Source organism: Eurosta solidaginis, chromosome 2 (genome assembly GCF_040869045.1).
Source record: "Eurosta solidaginis isolate ZX-2024a chromosome 2, ASM4086904v1, whole genome shotgun sequence".
Taxonomy (NCBI): Eukaryota; Metazoa; Arthropoda; class Insecta; order Diptera; family Tephritidae; genus Eurosta; species Eurosta solidaginis.
The window spans coordinates 135,804,738-135,823,678 of NC_090320.1; the positions used below are offsets into that span (position 1 = coordinate 135,804,738).

The 18,941-nt window shown below is 38.5% G+C and overlaps 2 protein-coding genes across 3 annotated transcripts in view; both read right to left on the reverse strand.

Annotated features, from left to right (window-relative positions):
• ClpP (Caseinolytic protease proteolytic subunit) overlaps nucleotides 1-18,941 on the reverse strand; it is a 130,815-nt gene that overhangs the window by 44,610 nt on the left and 67,264 nt on the right. The gene's annotated exons all lie outside the window — the stretch shown is intronic.
• Nucleotides 14,179-18,941, reverse strand: part of LOC137240243 (aladin-like) — a 126,958-nt gene continuing 122,195 nt past the window's right edge. For both annotated transcript variants that reach the window (XM_067766254.1, XM_067766253.1), the window contains exon 6: nucleotides 14,179-15,203. The gene's annotated coding sequence lies outside the window, so the exon portion shown is untranslated. The remainder of the gene's footprint in view (nucleotides 15,204-18,941) is intronic.

Here is an 18,941-nt window from a genome sequence, read left to right on the forward strand (position 1 = left end):
TCAACACCAGGGTGGGCGACGGAGGGAAAAGTAGTCCGAAGACACCACTCGCGTCGTCCAGCCCTGGTGGAGGGCGACCCGCGCCATGACGGCGCTGCCATGCAGCCCGAGCTGAGGGGAGAAGGGAGTGTTTGGTCAATGAGGCAGCGGGCCGCCAAGCACCAAGGTGGGCGACGGAGGGAAAAGTAGCCCGAAGACACCACTCGCGTAGGCCAGCCCCGGTGGAGGGTGACCCGCGCCATGACGGCGCCCCTGCCACGCAGCCCGAGCTGAGGGGGAAAGGGGTATTTGGTCATTGAGGCAGCGGGCGCTCAAGCACCAAGGTGGGCGACGGAGGGAAAAGTAGTCCGAAGACACCACTCGCGTCGTCCAGCCCTGGTGGAGGGTGAACCGCGCCATGACAGCGCCCCTTCCAGTCAGCTAGCTAGCCGGAGTGGCTACTTTGTTTTTAAAAAGACAACCACTCCCGCTGGCTCACCTGCGAGGACTGATTTGCAAAAATGCAAATTCGCTGTTTATATGGGTGGTGCCGCAAACTGGTTGAGAAACCAATACACCATTATTGTGACTTTCTTGTGATTTTCGTGTGTTGACGGAACACACCATTGGTTTGCTATCAGTCGTTGGTAGTGTGTGGTTATTTACAATTGTGGTTGTTATCTATGCTATAGAAGAATAAGTACAGGGAGGTTCAGGTTTAAGTGAATAAGGAGATATAGGGGGGTGATGTTATTGTAACGCTACGTTACACTCTTAAGTTAACAAAATTCTGTAAAATTGACAGATTCCTGGTCAATCTAACAGATTTTTCTGTTAACACAACTCATCTTACAGGTCATTTCAACGGCGATCAACTGTCAATACATGAGCATATTTCAAAGAGAATTTTACGCTCACTGCGCTCTCTACTTTGTACTTATGACGATGGTGCCACTTGTTAAAAAAAATACCAAAATAAGAAAACGATCAAATCGAAAAAACAAACAAAATGGGAAAACAACAAAAAACTAGTTTTTCAGTTATCAATACAAAACAAAAAACCCTTTTTTGAATGTACTGTGCAAAAATTATGAGATACTGGGACACCTATCTATCGGGTACAATTTTGCAATTCGTGCAAGCGAAATGCAAAATTGCGCCCTCTTGTTGCAAAAGTTTTGTTTGAACGAACAGGATTTTTCCAAAGTTAGTAATATTTTGTCAAGTTTTTACGAATTTTCACTCACACGAACGAATTTAATAAGATAATAAAAAACATCCTTTTTTAATGTTGATGTTTCCGACAACATAAAAGTTTGAATTGTTTTGGAATCGTTTCAACTTAAAGTGTTATGAAAATTAAACTTGCCGAATTACATGTAAAGTTACTCCAGTGGTGAATTACCTTCCTGCGATTTGATTTTTTACTTTTATATAACTTAGAAGTACTCTTTTTAAAATGTTACGTCAAACATTTATAATACAAGTTTTGTTCGAAACAATCAAGTGTGGCAACTACATGCGAGAGAAGAAATTGAGAATGACCTGAGCTGCAACTGACAGAATTGAGAATCAGTTTTGTGTTATTATTTTCATTTCTATTTGCAAAGCGAAGTTCAAAACTATAAATTAAATAATTTATAAAATACTAGCAGACCCGGCAGACTTTGTTCTGCCCTAAATTTGGCCTACCTGCATACATTTTAAAAAGCTTTTTCCATCTAACTCTGCCCTCGCCCTATTCACTTTTTCCTAATCCTTTTATTCACTCCTCCCTCCGTCGTTTTCGCTTCATCTATCTCCATCTTCGTCTCATTCTATCTCTTTTGTTCCAGTCCCACTCCGAGTCTCAGTCCCAGTACTAGTCCTAATCCCAGTCCCAGGCCGTCTCTGATCGGAAAAAAGGATAGTAAACACTAATATAGGCAAATGTATATACCCAATTTCAGGCAAATCGAATAGGACGTATGTGAATAGGTATGTGGGTATTATTAATTCATGTCTCTATTTCGGCTTCCCATGCATGTTTATCCGTTTTGCCAGGTTGATGCTAAACTAAATCGAATATCACAATGAAAATTACTTTAGAGTTCTCAGCAACTGCTTTCATTTGATATCCATATTACCCACACATTCTAGGGGTATCGGGGTCCACGTGTTGGCCTATATCTCGAGACCCTATTCTTACTTACTTACTTAATTGGCGCTTAACCGTCTAAACGGTTATGGCCGTCCAACAAGGCGCGCCAGTCGCTCCTTCGCTCCGCCAACCGGCGCCAATTGGTCACACCAAGGGAGTTTAAATCGTTTTCCACCTGGTCCTTCCAACGGAGTGGGGGCCACCCTCTACCTCTGCTTCCATAGGCGGGTTCCGATAGGAACACTTTCTTGGCCGGAGCATCATCTTTCATTCGCATAACATGGCCTAGCCAGCGCAGCCGCTGCGTTTTAATTCGCTGGACTATGTTGATGTCTGCGTATAGCTCGTACAGCTCATCATTAAATCTTCTTCGGTACTCGCCATCGCCAACGCGTAGAGGTCCATAAATCTTTCGAAGAACTTTTCTCTCGAACACTCCCAAAGCCGCTTCATCTGCTGTTGTCATGGTCCATGCTTCTGCCCCATATAGCAGGACGGCTACGATAAGTGACTTGTAGAGTATGATTTTCGTTCGCCGAGAGAGGACTTTACTTTTCAATTGCCTACCTAGTCCAAAGTAGCATTTATTGGCAAGATTGATTCTTCGCTGGATTTCAGTGCTGATGTTGTTGCTAGTGTTGATGCTGGTTCCCATATAAACGAAGTCTTTTACTATTTCGAGACCCTAGTCACCCAGCGGTATAATATATTACTCTGTACTAAAGCACTCATCAACAGCTTTCATTTGATACCCATATTGTACAAACACATTCTAGGGGTACTCGAGTCCACGTTTTGGGCTATATCTCGAGACCCTAGCCTCCCAGTTGTATGAAAATTATCCTGTACTATAGCACTCATCAACAGCTTTCACTTGATATCCATATTGTATAAACACATTCTGGGGTACCCGGGTCCACGTTTTGGGCTATATCTCGAGACCCTAGCCTCCCAGTTGTATGAAAATTATCCTGTACTATAGCACTCATAAACAGCTTTCATTTGATATCCATATTGTATAAACACATTCTAGGGGTACCCGGGTCCACGTTTTGGGCTATATCTCCAGACCCTAGCCTTCCAGTTGTATGAAAATTATCCTGTACTATAGCTGTCATCAACAGCTTTCATTTGATATCCATATTGTATAAACACATTCTAGGGGTACCCGGGTCCACGTTTTAGGCTATATCTCGAGGCCCTAGTCTCCCAGCGGTATGAAAAATAGATGTTGGCCGATTCTCATACCTACTCAACATACTCATAAAATTTCATGCGAATCGGTCAAGCGGTTTCGGAGGAGTACGGAAGCGAACATTGTGACACGAGAATTTTCCATAACTCGAGAACGGATTGAAAGATTGCCATGAAATTTTTAGGATAACTTAATAGGAACCCGGAGAGTGTGAAAAGTTTTTTTTTCGGGAAGTGGACCAGGGACCGATTTATTCTAAACTGTCGTATATATGGCTCGATTTGCCTGAAATTTGGTATGTAGGTAGCGTTATATCTAGAATAAAATGTCGGATAATTTTTCTTCCGGGAAGTGGACCAGGATACATATTGGTGACTAGGGTCTCGAGAAATAGGACAATAAGTGGACCCGGGTGCCCCGAGAATGTGTTTATACAATATGGATATCAAATGAAAGCTGCTGATGAGTGCTGTAGTACAGGGTAGTTTTCATACCTATTGGTGACTAGGGTCCCGAGATATAGGCCAAAACGTGGACCCGGGCACTCCTAGAATGTGTTTATACAATATGGATATCAAATAAAAGCTGTTGATGAGTGCTTTAGTACAGAGTAGTTTTCGTACCTATCGGTGACTAGGGTCTCGAGATATAGGCCAGAACGTGGACCAGGGCACCTCTAGAATGTGTTTATACAATATGGATATCAAATGAAAGCTGTTGATGAGTGCTTTAGTACAGGTTAGTTTTCATACCTATTGGTGACTAGGGTCTCGAGATATAGGCCAAAACGTGGACCCGGGCACCCCTAGAATGTGTGTGTATTTTGGATATCAAATGAAAGCTGCTGCTGAGAGCTTTTAAGTAATTTTCATTGTGATATTCGATTTAGTCGCATCAACCTGGCAAAACTGATAAATATGCATGCGAAGCCGAAATAAAGACATGAATTAATAATACCTACATACCTATTTACATACGTCCTATTCGATTTGCCTGAATTTGGTATATAAATATGCCTATATTAGTATTTCCGATGCTTTTTTCCGGGAAGTAGGCCAGAGACGGACTGGGACTGGGATTAGGACTGGGACTGAGACTGAGACTCGGAGTGGGACTGGGACTGAGACTCGGAATGGGACTGGAACAAAATACATACCACCCTCTGGGACTGGCAATAGGATATGAAGAAGAATGAGAAAAACTTGAGAGAAGAGAAAAGAGAGGAGAAGAAGACTGAGAAAGAGATAGAATGAGACGAAGATGGAGATAGATGAAGCGAAAAATACGGAGGGAGGAGTGAATACAAAGATTGGGAAAAAGTGTAGAGGGGCGAGGGAGAGTTAGACGGAAGCTTATTAAAATGTATGCAGATATACAAATTTAGGGCAGAACAACGTCTGCCGGGTCTGCTAGTATAAGATAAAATTTGGTGATAGTGCGTTTAATAAAACCAAATAATAAAGTGTATAATATTTAATGTATGCCAGCATATTTGATGTAGCCCAATTGACGTTCGGTTAGTAAGTGCCACCGTGGTGTGATGGTAGTGTACTCCGCCTGCCACACCGTATGCCCTGGGTTCGCACCCCGGGCAAAGCAACATCAAAATTTTAGAAATAAGGTTTTTCAATTAGAAGAACATTTTTCTAAGCGGGGTCGGCCTTCGGCAGTGTTTGGCAAGCGCTCCGAGTGTACTTCTGCCATGAAAAGCTCTCAGTGAAAACTTATCTGCCTTGCAAATGCCGTTCGGAATCGGCATAAAACATGTAGGTCCCGTCCGGTCAATTTGTAGGGAAAATCAAGAGGAGCTCGACGCAAATTGGAAGAGAAGCTCGGCCTAAAATCTCTTCGGAGGTTATCGCGCCTTATATTTATTCACAACTTTTTTGTTCATTTGACTACTAAAACGGTCAATTACGAATCAACGATTTGTGCGCAGTTGATTCAACATCTGGTTGCGATGGATACAAATTGACGGAAATTTCGGTTGAATTGACCCGTATTTCGGTTGATTTTAGCAGTCTTTTTCTTTCAGTGAAATGATAGAGAACCAAAGCTGTTTACACCTATTATTTTGTCCATGAGTGTATATATCTCCAGAACGAATTGAGAAATTCCAAAATGGTTTTAAGCTTTTAAAAGGTAATAAAACTTGTATAAGCTGTGCATACAACACTTTTCGCTAGGCCCTGCAGATTCAAAGATAACGAACAATCATTACGAATATAAAAAAATGTGTACTTTGCGAGGAAGGATCTCGAAAACTTTTTATTTTTTTGCAGATTTTTTTTCTCCCTAAGCTCTGTTTTATTACAAAGAAAATAAGCAGCCATTCAACAAAATCGATGGACTAATACAAAATTTATAAGCATTCAACGCTACTTGTTATATAATGCATTAAGCTATCCGTAGTACTACAAAAACTATGCGTGAGAAATTCAAAAAGTTTACATCAGTTTGTTAAGACAGAGTGACAAATCCTCACGTATATTTTTCCCGTGTTCTACAATATCCACGACAATTAATTCGGTATTAAGGCAGCCGCTCAATCATCGTATGCCCATATCATCGAAGCGTAGGACGGACACCACACTCTTATGCAATGCCAATGTGCATAGAGATTGTTGGGGGGCACACAAGTCAAAAAGCTCAAAAACTCCGTCAATATGTATGCGATCGGGTGAGGCACGTAGTGCGGTATTTTCCTGCTTATCACGACGCAGCGTCAATGCACGTTCACCCAATCTAATGTAAACGCAAAATCAGTTTCAGTTTAATTACATAAATAATTTGCAGTCCAACTATTACCCCAAATTGCAAATAATAACATTTTCAGCAGCTGCGGCCAGTGCATATCGGTCTTCAATTTTATTATATATACAACAACATTTCCATTAGATCGGCCACTATTGATAATATTAAAACTGTCTATAGGCCTATAAGCCAAGTACTTTTTCGTCAGACCCATTTGATATATTTACACGTGCACTAAACTATTAATTAAATTGAATACTATTAATATTTTTTGACGCGTGCAATCTGTCAAGAAATCAAAACAAATTAGTGTGAATGCATACAATAGACAATAATGCAAAAATGATATCTCGCCTTCCTTCTTTGACGTCCAGCCAGAACCATGTCGAAACCATACAAGGTAATGTATATGGTGACATACCTACAAACATAAATAAAAGTTTCATGTACTTTGTTTTTGTAAATCGATGGACTAATGTCAAAATCGTAATACGCCGGAAGTTGATGTATCAAATCATATTAAAAAAGAACAATCAGCTGTCACCGTGCTACGACCTTGTATAGTTCCGCCATATCAAGAACAATCTTTTTTTTTGTTGTAGAGGAGATGACAGCTCAAGACTTTGCATTTGTATACGTGAATGCGTTAGGCAGTTTTTGCTGGGAATATATCCATTTACTACTGAAGTACCCTACTGGTGCATATGTGTTAATATTCGTATATAAGTTAGTTAGCAGGTAGATTTTCGAAGGGTTATTAGATACAAAAAACTGTTAGTGTCGTTTTCTCAAACCCAGGTACATTTCAAGCAAGAGCATATTTTTAAGGCAGGTAGTGTTTTCTTTGTAGAACTAGGGAACCTTTTTTCTAGGTAAGCTTGAATTTTTACTTGATCTAAGTATAAATAATAGTACATGCGCCTTGTTCCTTCATAATATCTGCAAGGCTCGCCGGATACTGTTCAGTTTATAATTGCAGTTTATAACCCGTCATTTACTTAAAAATATAATATGAATAAAAGGGCGCGAGAGTTTGAGTGTACAAATGATCCAGATATGTTCTGTTTCATCTGCGGTCAATTTATCGTTAAAAGGATGCGACGTGTGTTTTCAAATCCCTTGAAAGTTACATACTATAAGTATTTTGGAATTGAGCCTAAAAACAATAAAAAAACGAAGGACACCGAATACTGTGTGCACCACATGTCGAGTCGAATTGATTTTATCGGAAACCGGAGCAAAAGGGTGCGTTGTAAAAATTAGAAATTTGCTCCCTTTTAATGCATATCTGATGATTTCTGAAACTATCTATTTAGCCGACATATGAAATTTATTACTCCAGTGAAGTGGAGGGAACCAACGTGCCATTCGACGGACTGCTATATTTGTGCTACAAAAGTACTTGGGGTTGGAAAGTCCAGAAAAGTAATCTATGCGAGCGTATCTACAGTGTCATTACCAGAACTAAATTCAACGGAAGCTACATTGCCACAATCAAATTTAACTTTAGTTCCAGCTCCAGTTTCATTGTCAACAGCAGTATCTGATTACGCGACATCATGTTGTACTGGATTTCAAACGGAAAATGAAATAACTCTTTGTCACAAGCACAACTCAATTATTGGATAAGGGGGTTGGAATTTTCTAAGGAAAAGAGCGAACTACACGCCTCTCGTATGCAAGAATTTAAACTTGTTTCATCAGATGTTAAGGTAACATATTATAGAACTCGTCACGAACAATTTTCCAAGTACTATACGAAGGAGGACAGTGTTTGTTACTGCAAAGACATTGCTGGTCTATTCAAACAGTTTGGTGAACCATATGATTGAAAAGAGTGGCGATTGTTCATAGACGGTAATAAATTAAGTTTAAAGGCCGTATTATTGCATATTGGCAACCAAAACCATCTATCCCAATCGCGCATGCAGTGAATAACCAGGAAAAGTATGAGATAATGCAAAACTTGCTCAAATTAATCAAATACGAAGATAATGATTGGAAAATATGTGCCGAACTTAAAGTCGTTGGAATACTATGTGGTCTACAAAGTGGATACACAAAATACTGTTCTATGCAAATGGGATAGCCGAGACCATTACATCATAAAGAATTGGCCAGAACGAATCAAGTTTCAAGTTGGGGTGGATAACATAAAAACTCCCCACTTATAAAGAAGGAAAAAATAATTTTACCTCCGCTCCGCTCGGCCTTATCAAAAACATTGTCAAAGCTTTGTACAAAGAAGGCGAAGCTTCTTTTGAAAAGGTCGTTACTTCTTTTTTAGGCAAACACAAAAGTCCTAACTACGAGATGATAGTGAACGACTTAACCAAAAGCTATGCGGAAATGGGTAAATAAAAAAACATATTTAAGACCGTTTTCTCAGTTAACTCTAAAACCTATCTGCCCGATAAACAAAAAATTTTTATGAAAATTTTTAAATTTACCTGAGAATATATAGCCCTAAATCTGAATTCATCGTCCAGTTCCGAACAAACAAGAACGAGAAAAATGTAAACAAAAAATTTGTTCTGAATTGAAAGATAAATCCAGCCTAAGAAAATTATATACTAATGTGTCACTTATGTATTTATCTAATATACTTTTTTATTTTCTTTCAGGAGTAAATATGTCTTTAAAAATTCATTTTCTACACTTCCATTTACATTTTTTCTCGCAAAATCTTGACGACGAAAGTGACGAGCATGGCGAAAGGTTTCACCAGCAAATGAAAATGATTGAAAGTCGATATCAAGGATTCTGGGATGTCGCTATGATAGGTGACTACTGTTGGTTTCTCATAAGAGAAACCGATCCTAATCTAAATAAGCCTCAAAACAAGACACATAACTTTTTCAATTATAAAATAAGATCATAGAGTTAAGACAGAATCATATGTACATATGCTATTATTTGTAGGGTTCTTAAGTTTTACTATATGGATATATTTATTTGAATGCTTATAACTTTTGTATTAGTTCATCGATTTTATTGAATAAAAGCTTATTTTTCTGCAATAAAACAGAGCTTAGAGAGAAAAAAATAAAAAGTTTTCGAGATCCGCCCTCCCAAAGTACACATTTTTTTATATTCGTAATGATTGTTCGTTATCTTTGAATCTGCAGGGCCTAGCGAAAAGTGTTGTATGCACAGCTTATACACCTAAAAATATAAAAATTGTTTGTGTTTTAACTGAGATCATTTATTTCATTCATTTTCAGTCCATTTTGAAACATGTAATCATAAAATTAAAGATAACATAAAATTTATAAAGCAATTCTTTTTTTCATAAAAAGTAGCAAAAATAAGGCAGTCTTCAGAAAAAGGTACAATTTCCGTTCTTAAATCTAGGCTAAAAATTTTTTTTTTATTTTGTTTACAATATTGTTTTAGAACAAAAAAAAATAAAGTCAAGCAATATTATATGCACGCGTTGCAAACTTGATTCTGGTGCTCCCCACACACGGGCTTTTCGCACTTAACACATTCTTTTTTCGATATGCGTCTTATTTTGGAAGGACAAAAACCGCTACTACTTCGGATTGCTACTACCTTCGGGATCATTCCCAATATCAATTGGGTCTTCTTGTTGGGTAGCACTGACTACGTCGCCGGAATTTTCTAAAGCGACTTCAATAGTGTTGCGCAAAGTTCTTGACAATGTGGGTACTTCAAGTCTTTTTTTCATCCATGGATTTATTAGCGAAGCACAGAGTTTTTTCATATAATCCTTACGTGTTAAAGGTTTCTGGTTAATACTTATCATGTTATGGCAATATATTACATATGAGTTAACGAATGCTATATTTAGCATGCCATAAAAAACTGCCATCGGCCACCTATTAGTTTTTCGCGAACACGACATTACGGAACACATTTGATTTAGAGTGTCTCCCCCCCTTTCGTTTGGTTGTAGTACAATATCATATCTGGTTTTCCACTTGTGTTATCAACAGTACCCTTTTCATTATTAGATGACAGCAGGTATACCATTTTCGACGGCTTTGGCTTGTAGGGCTCTTTTAACAAATCTTTAGCAAGTGGGATCGATGTGAACCAATTATCGCAGGTAATACATCTGCATGTACCATGTATAGGCCGTGAAAGTTCTTTTACATAGTACTCAACTAAAGGAAGATTGCTGGTTGTCGTTGTTTTTTCAAGATACGGAATTGCATTAAACATATATTTTGTAGAACTGTCGCATATCATAGGTATTTTGATTCCATACTTTTTCGGTTTATTAGGAATAAACATTTTAAAAGGGCATCGTCCACGGAATCCCAAAAGCTGTTCGTCGATTGTTGTGTGTGAGCCAGGGATGTAGCTAGATTGGTACTGTTTTATAAAAATATTCCATATATTTGTGATAGGAGTGAATGCATCGTTTGGTCGAAGTGATGGGCGTAATGCTTTGTCATCCATTCTTAGATGCCTGATCGGATAGTCGAACTTATCTCTGCTCATAGTAGCCGTATATCTTGTTCCACAGTATGATGCATTGAACAATTCTTCAGTAGTAAGGTGATTGTCTTTTAAAACCGTGGTCAGTGTTAGTATTCCAATTAAAGTACGTATCTCATCGACGTTTGTTTCTTTAAATGTGGCAGAAGTAATATCGTGACAACGATTTTGTATAATTTCGGTGTTTGTCCAGCGAACCACTTCTGAAATAATCTCATCCGTAAAAAATATGTTGAAGCACTCCAAAGGTTCATAAAACGATTTGTTCTGCCGGGTAGGTCCTCTTGCAGTTCGAACTATGTTTATCATTGCGTATCGGGAAGAACTAGTTCCTTTTGTTGAACTCCAACAGTTTCCACTTTTACTCCTTATCGTTGGTACGGAATCTGGTATAATGCGTCCATCAGAAGTAATTGTATTAGGTGTTTCAGATCCCGTCATACTCTCATTTGGACTGTCAACGAACTGATCTTCAAAATCACTTTGAACATTGTCCTCTAGTTCTACATCCTCCGTTTCACTTCCTTGATCAGATGAAATCGATTCATTATCTAACTCTTCCAAAGGAGCAGCTATTTGGAGTCATCAAGTGAATTTGAAGATGCCATTATATATTTTAGCAAATTAAATCTAAAAACCAATCACTAATCTAGTAAGCCGAACACAAAAAAGCAAATAAAACATACATGCGATTGAAAAACCAAAAAGTCACACTAAAGATAACGATACGTCTTTTCGACGTACGATTTGATCATAACTCAGATAAGAAAATACTCACCGCAAAAAATTGACCACCACCAATAAGCTGCTGCTACCGAGTGAGATAAATAAGCACCGGAAGTTGCTCAGTAAACAAATAAAAGTGTGAGAGCGTAAAAAAAAATGTGTACGTCGTTTCGACGTACGTTATCTTTCTGGGGTTAAACAACATATAGATTAGTATGTACCTAGAAAATGATGAATAAAAGGAATACCAACAAAGGCAATGTATAGAGACCAATTGCAAGTTGAGCAGCGGGGCATTCATATTGCTGAGTTGTTAAAGGCATCTGCGTTTACACTGGTATGAATGTTGGAGATTCGAGTTCAGTACTCAACTCCCGAGAAGCTAGCTGAAGAAGAAGTGAAATTCAGAAACATGTCCTAGTAACCATCGCCATTTGAAATCTTTGCAATTTTTCTCTAATATCAATAACAAAAACCATTGTATAAAGCAATATGAGCTAGTCTCGCTAAATTAAATACAATAAAAATTATTGTAGCACACGTTGTGGAAGGGGCGTATGCAGCAACCATGCAGGGAATAGCGGCAGAAGATGCACTACTCTCTGATAGAAAGTGCTATAAAAGAAGATTGTGTAGTAATAGGTAAAGAACTTAGAAAAGGCGTTTTTGTAGCGGATGGGAATAAACAAGTAAAGATAAAAAATAAAGAAGTGATACAAGAACGGATAGCCTGGGTGTTGAACGAATAAAGATGTTATGGTATACTACTTTGTAGGAGTTTAGCGGATGAAGACAGATTTAAAAAGGCTAAAGAAATAAAATTTGACAATTTAGATGAAGAAGTGGTAATCTAAGTTTCAAGGATATGTAAAGAATTTAGGACATCCTTCATCTGGATGGAGAAAAATTCACAAGGAATATTTTTTGAGCAGGAGATAACAACAGTTGATAAATTACTAAATGTAAATAATAAAATTGCAGGTTGCCATTCGAAATCGAGACCGTTAGCAGCCTTGTCAACAGAGCATGGTCATTTCCATTTGAAGCGTTTACCATTTTGTTTAAAATTTTAAGGAAATAGCGTCCAAAGGATGTCATCAATTGCATTCTTGATATAATTGTTTTCAGTGCAAGTCTTAAGGAGCACAATATACATTTAATTAAAGTTTTTAAAAGATTACGCAAATACAATTAGAAAACTTTATAAAATAAATAAATGCAAGGCCCGACAACCTTCGAAGAGATTTTAGACCAAGCTTCTATTCGAATTTGTGCCGTGCTCCTTTTAACTTTTCCTACAAATTGGCGAGACGGTACCTACATGTTTTACGCCGACTCCGAATGACATCTGCAAGGCACATGAGTTTTCACTAAGAAGCATTTCATGGTAGAAAAAAAACTTATTTCTAATTGAAAAAACTTGTTTCTAAATTTTTGATGCTGCTTTGCCCGGAACTCGAACCCGGGATCCTCGGTGTATAGTGTTTTTCGACCGGAAGTAGTTTACCTAGGTCACTTAACAGCAGCCAATGGACAACACTAAGGCATCGAGTGTCGGAAACCTCGAATTCCCCAATCCATTTTCCCATCCTGAAATCCCGGGATTCCGGCTAAGAAAATATGCATCTTATATTGCAAATTTAAAAAAAACTTTAATTGAGTGTCCCTCTTGTTCATTTTTGCAGAGATCTTATTTTAAAATCAAAGCAAATTATCTTTTTCGAGTAAAGTACAGCTTTCTTTAGACGTTACAAAACGCAATGATCTGATTTCAAAGCAAATATACATCTTTCCATCGGGTGGATCATGTGGTGTAAATTTAGAACTGTTGTGTAACATGCTATCAACAATTCCCTTTTAGTGGAGACTAAAAGATGTTTCTCAACTTCCGGTTTTATATGTAAGAAGTTAAAGGGCTTGTCAAACTTGTAATATCCATAACTATATAAAACAGCTGATCCAACCAAACTTATGAAAATCTATGTAATTGGTCAATGGTGCTGTACTATAACGCCCTAGTTCTAACCATACCATAGCCAACCAATTAATCTAAGTCTTACCAATGGTGAATCTATTTGATATTTTATTTTTTGCTTCGGATACCTTATGCCTCAGCGTTTTTTAATTGTGCCATTTGCTATTCATTTTTTTGCATTTTTATTCTTTTTATGAAATTATCACATTTTCAGTTAAGGCACCAATAAGGCAGTATGACTATGTCAGCTCTGCTAGGGTCTTAAAATCCAGGCTTTCAGATGATACTTCATATGTTTTAATATGATGAGGGTACTTTCTTAAATAACGTGTTTTGTATTGGCATAAAATTTACAAGACAATATTTATGTTAACCTTTCTATTGCGCGGACGTGTTTTTGATCGCTCTGTAATCTTTTATTATTTTTACTTTTGTAAACAACGTAAATTCTGCATATAAATTGTTTTCATTCTATACAGTCCAGTTATTAGCTTATAAAATATTGGTAAAGGTGCAATACATATTGTGGCATTTTGTGCATTTTTAATGATTTAGATTGTTTGATTATAAACTTTCACAATAATTATTGTTTAACTGCATACGATTTTGTTGGTATCTGCTATTAGCAAGTGTGTCCTTTGCTTTCTGCTTTGTTTACTGCCCGCTAATCGCTGACCAGCCTTTAGCATACAGTGGTGCTCCAAAATAACTTTCAGTAAAACATCTTAGTGAGCGCCCATCAAAAAATTGTTTTAAGAGTTATTGTGTTTTTTTCTTATGTTACGAGGGGGGCAGATATATATAGGTCTTGTTGCCGTAAGCAACAAAAGAAAAAAGGAATGCCACGTCATCGCACGTCCAGTTAGGCGATGCATCGATGTGCAGATGCGGACGCCGTATAATTGACCTCACGTTTCGCTCTCCTGTGGAAAGAGAAAAGAAATTATGAAATACAAGTACGTGGTTTGAATTCCGTGCAGTATTTACTTAAGTAGGTATAAGAGTATACGCATTGAAATAGACTAAAATGTTTATATTGGGTGGGCTCCAGTCACAACGAGACAGTCGACCGCCCAAAGTGAGCAGCACCGGTGACGATTAGTAGAACGTCGAATCGGCCAGCTTCATACACTACAATATGGCAGCTACCGACGGGTCCATATTCGCTGGTGGATTCATTCTGGCATAGTTCGCCACTACAATGGCTTATGTCATAACTTTCCCAGCTGCCCCATACTTCCCTCTCAGGACTACTTTGCACCACGAATGGCGCGCGGAGTCGGCAACTCCTGAAGCCCGTAGGGAATTGGTGTTGCCGAACGAGATACTTGTGGTTGTTGCGTATTTTATTTGGGGCGCCCTCCCAGCAAATCGTCGTGACGAGCGGGACGGACCGCGTCGTCGCGCTGTTTACCAGTAGGGGGGAAAGGACGTGTCTCCGCGCTATCCCCGCCTTGTGGGCGCACCAAGGTGCGGTGCATAATCGAGCGGAACTCAGGTCTCTCGTGGCGTAGTGGTGGTCGGAATCGCTGCGCCTCTAAGTCGCTCTGTTGTGTCGTTGGAGTTGCTGCATTGGTAAGCCTCTCTTCTTCCTCCTCCCTCTTCTACTTGCTGGGCCCATGATTTGGTTTGCTCGGTAACGTGGACGGAGAGTACTCCCTCCGAGCTCGCATCGTTGTCATCGCGTTTTCATTGAGTTGGCAGCGGCTGGTCGTCGTCCATATGGAGCGTCATATGATGTTGCTCATTACAGCGTCAGCATCGATCCTTGCTGGGGACATATCTCAAGGCGGTGGAATGGTGGCAAGCAGTTTGGGCAATATCGCGTGCCTCCGTTTTATAGCGCTTCAGAGTAAATCCAATCATTTCTGGAAGTGGGAGCGTTTAGTATTATCGTCGTATTGAGCTGGTTGGGTGGCCAATGGTATTTGGGTGGCGTAAAGACAAATATATCCCGCATATATTCTCTAAAGAAAGAAAGAAAAACTTATTGAAATAAAATTTTAAAGGCACTAAGGAAATACTTATGTGCGCAAAGAAAGGAAAACACTGATTTTAGCACCCATGCATTCAATGTAGATGGTGCCTTAGTATTTTACGTGAAATAATTCGACTTTTGTCGGCCGATGTCGCTGAATCTGGTGCTACATAATTTGTGGTGTGTTTTAGTTTCACCACAAGTGACCATCACACCGAACGGTTTGCAACTTGGCTGAAAATGAATTAAAAAACAAACTGCTTGTGCAGTTGCATTTTCACCATTCAACATTATTTTCTACGTGTATTGTTGATAATGTTGACATTCGTAGAATTAAGTATTTTAAATCTCGACCAAATGACTGATTGATAGAGATATGTAGTGCGCGATATGCTCAGCGCATGTGGCCTAACATCGGTATTGCAGTGCATTGACTGTAGAAATTTTTACATTTGCTACGCTTTTTCATTTGCTGAATAGCAAAAGGTCATTAATTTAAAAACACGCGGTGGTGCGTACACATGCAGACTTGGTTATCTTTTTTATTAATTAATTTCTCCTTTTATTTTCAGGTATGCGGTTACAATATTTCAATGAGCAATAGTAGTAAGACAAAAGAACACTGCGAAATTCTTCATATGGTACTACCGGCGCTGTAAATAATCGGGCAATGAATTTCTTGAGAAATCGTCTAAAGTATGCGCTCAATGGCGCTGAGGTTACCAAAATTCTGCTGTATCGTCTCATTAAAGTTGGTGGTACACTGCCGCTGCTGCTTCTTTGTTGAAAAGTACTCGAGCATATAATCACAAGCTGTTGGTAATTTACTTATAAGTTCATCATATGTTATTTCATTATTCTCATTTTCCGCTGATTCGTCATAATCTTTAGCAGGTTTCTGACCAATGATTTTCGGTTTTAAGGCACCAAATAACTTAAAGGCTGCATTGAATTCACTCCAGTCATGATTTTCGATGCGCTTCAATGTAGTCAATATGGGTCGACTGCTTATACGCATCAAAAATATCGAGAGAGATGTCAAAAGACGCGTATTGACATCGACAACAATAATCCGAAGGCGGAAAAGAAAAATCTCTGTCCGGAGATATCTGCAGTTGAAGTTGGTGATTTTCATATGGTTGTTGTACCCACAAATTGTGAACATAAGTGTTTTGCGCTGATAAAGTTTTGGTCTCCAAACCGGTGTTGGACCCACTCTGGGTGATTTTTTATAAGCGTGGCCGAAGGCCGCCAATGCAGGAGTTATGCGCAAAAATACTATGGATCACACCCCCGGTTTCGGAGGGACCCGCGGGCCATTTTTCGGTTTTTCGGTAATATCTATTGAACGAGATAAAATTTGTATTTTCCGCCATCGGATTATTAATACTGATGTCAATACGCGTCGTTTGACACCTCTCTCGATATTTTTGATAGCGTATTAGCAGTCGGCCCCTCAAGTAGACTTTAACCGAATTTCGTTATGATAAGGAGACAAGGCATCACGCAATTCTGTATCACGTACTAATACGCGTTTTTTTTTTTTTTGATTTCTTTCAAAAATTAAGCATTTACCCAAGCGTGTTGAGATTGAGAGGGATGAGCCAATTACGTCATGCCCCTTTTTGGAGTGCATACGTGAATTAATGTGGTGTTTATTGGCGCATCGTTGCGAACGGGTATGAAAGTTGGCTGCATTATGTTTTGTGCGCTCACGATTTTCGAATTGAATTGACACAAGCGTTGTTGAGTATTTCGAGCATACCAGATAATTTATTTGATGGGGTTACTTTTTACAATTGTGGAAGATATAGTGCGTTTACAACATGAAAGTTTCCATACAAATAATGTAGGTTTCAAAGGGTTTATACGAAAATTACGATTTTCATTGACGAGCTTAAAGTCTTCGACTCAGAAATATAAACCCTATACGTTAGCAAAAATTTTGGATATATTTTGTATGGTCTGTCTTAAAAAAGATTATAAAATTTTGCAAACGCTATTTTATAATTCGGCTAACAGCGACTCTATTGGTTGTGACGTACGGCAGCAAAATTTGAGAGCTAAAGAGAATTCTAAAGGTAATGATTCCTTTTTTTTTTTTTTTATTATAACAATAATAATGATAAAATAATTATTGTTAGGCCTTGAGCTCGATTCAAACTCGCGATCTTACAAATCAGTAGGCCGATATAACAACAAAAATTGGTAATGATTCCATTATGCAACGGTTTCAAAATACGAAAAAACAATATTTTGTTATCGGCAGGTTAATTTGTAACTCTTGTCTTCACGCAGTGTTAAAGGAAAAGGGTAAACATTATTATGCCGGCTAAAAAGAAAATCGCACTGTATCGGCTGTCGGATGAAAAACGGCCTATAAGCTTTTGAAGCCTCGTTTATCGCAAATTTCAGTTGACGAGTGCTCCATATCAAAGTGTAACAAAGTCAGCCTGTGTTGGACAGGGACTATTTTTGTTGCAACCAAAGAGGCTTCATTAAACATACTACTTAATTGTGGTTGCAGTATATGTTCCACCAATTTGACATTTTCTATGCGTGGTTGATCGCTGTCACCGAAACTGCGCATTATATCGGCAATTTCTGGTAGCAATGTCACTCGTGGATCGTTTCCTATGGCGCCAGTCCGCTTGCTATGCCGTTTGTACTGTTGTTAGAGAGTTGATGTTGGAGCGTATTGGGGGCACTGCTATAAGAGTTGGTTGCTGCGGTCGCCGCGTTGAAGCTTGCCGAATTTTGAAGAGCTGGTCTTTTGTTATTGAAGTTCATATTTGTGAAATAACAGTAAGATAACCCTTTAATTTAACTTTTCCCAAATTATAATAGGAACAAATTGTTTATTTGCCAACGCGATGGCAAAATCCGTCTGCACAGTTATAACACAGAGGCGTTACGAAGCTACACCTTTCAGGCCTACCTTGTTGCTAGTCGGTAAGATTTAGTCGCATATATATATATTGCGATACGTATATGCGTATTTTATTTTATTCAATTGTTGTTAAGAAATATGAGTAACACATTTGCATACTCATTTCAGGCTATCACACTCGAAGAGAAAAAACTTAAGTGAGGACTAAACAACGCCGGAATATTTGCTAAAATTATGAAGACTGCTCTGATTAAGCATACAAGAAGAAACAACCGACGCGTCTAACGTAGTCCAACGGTAATTTGTTAACCTGATTTATGTTAATCGAAAAATATTCAAAATTTTCCTTTCGTACATTCGGTTCGAAAGTTATTTCTATTTGGATTTAATATTTAATTCAAATTTATGCCATCGCACTATCACCATACATTCAGATTCGTTTCAAAGTTCTTAACTGAAATTGAAACGAAAAGCTATTCAAATTAAATTCTCAACATTGAGAATAACATTTTCGCATTTCGACAGCAGAAATCTTTCTTTTGAGCTTCGAAAACAGAAATTTCCAATTCCGAAAACAGAAATGTCGAAACTAAGATTTCAATATGATAATTAAAGTGACATATTCACAAAATATGCTTTTAAGCAAATTTATTTTGAATCGGCATACGAGCCGTTTTGCCTATCCCTGGTCCAGAGGGTTACTTTAATATTTGATAGTTATTATTTCTGCTGGTAGAACTGCACCGCAGAATTCAAGTCGAGGGAACGTTTGGTTTTGACCGGGGCTACTCTCGTCTTTGCCATCAGCAAGTTGGTGGAGACTTGATCCTTGGTTTG